This window comes from Octopus bimaculoides, chromosome 2 (assembly GCF_001194135.2).
Source record: "Octopus bimaculoides isolate UCB-OBI-ISO-001 chromosome 2, ASM119413v2, whole genome shotgun sequence".
Taxonomy (NCBI): Eukaryota; Metazoa; Mollusca; class Cephalopoda; order Octopoda; family Octopodidae; genus Octopus; species Octopus bimaculoides.
Genome location: NC_068982.1, coordinates 45,300,876 through 45,301,926, shown reverse-complemented (window position 1 = coordinate 45,301,926; position 1,051 = coordinate 45,300,876).

The window sequence follows — 1,051 nt, the reverse complement described above, 5'->3', positions numbered from 1 at the left end:
AGAGAGAGAGAGAGAAAGAGAGAGAGAGATAAAACTTACTTGAAAAAGGATGCGTGGTGTTCAATCATATAATAATATATATATACATATATACATACGTATACGTACATACATGTTTACGTATATACATATGCATATGTGGGCACAGGATGTCACAAAGCATAAACAGCAATTAATACGAAGAACGAGGACATGGAATAAGTGCATTTTTTGCAAGCAACGAAAGAAGAAAATGGAAAACAAGACAAACAACACAAGGAACTACCCTTTATCAGATGTCGGCTGGTTTTTCTAGTCCGTATTTCGAGCAATTCACGACAAGATATGCCTTCGCTAAAACAGTTGCTCCCGCAAAGCAAATAAAATAAAATCTGCGATCTTGCGAAGGGTCAAGATGGTGACAAAACAGGACAGTGAGGGCTGCTAAGCTTAAACGAAGTTGTGGTGGCGAACGCGAAGAAACAAGCTTAGACAGGAGACAGAAAACAATATGTCTTCCCTGTCGAGCTGAAAAAGGAAGAAGGAAATAAACGAAAGTTAGGAGAATAGCCGTTGGTCACGTGGGACCACGTGAGCAAAGGAGGAAAAGTTAGGGAAAGTGACAGACAGAGAACTGTGAAGGGGAGAGGTAAATATTTAGAGACTGGATAAGGAAGAAAAAAAGAAAGAGGGAGAAGGGGAGGCAAAAGAATGGAAGAGAGAAAACGAAAGAGTAGAAGGATAGAATAGTGGGAGAAGAGGAGGCAAAAGAAGAAGAGAAAGGTAGAGACAAAACGAAGAGCAAAAGGATAGAATTGTGGAAGATGAGGTAAAAGAATAGAAGAGAGAAAACTATTCTATCCTTTTATTCTCGCAAACTTAAGGACACAGTAATTGTGTCAAGGCCGACAGGAAGCGGTCCAGCTTCCTAGGGCTAAACGGCAGTAGTGTGTTCCCTTATTGGGATTGTCACATTAAGTTGACAATATACTACAACTTTATCGCTCCACTACTGCTTAAATCTCTCTGAGAGATTTAGAAATATTATATTTCTAATATATATATATATATA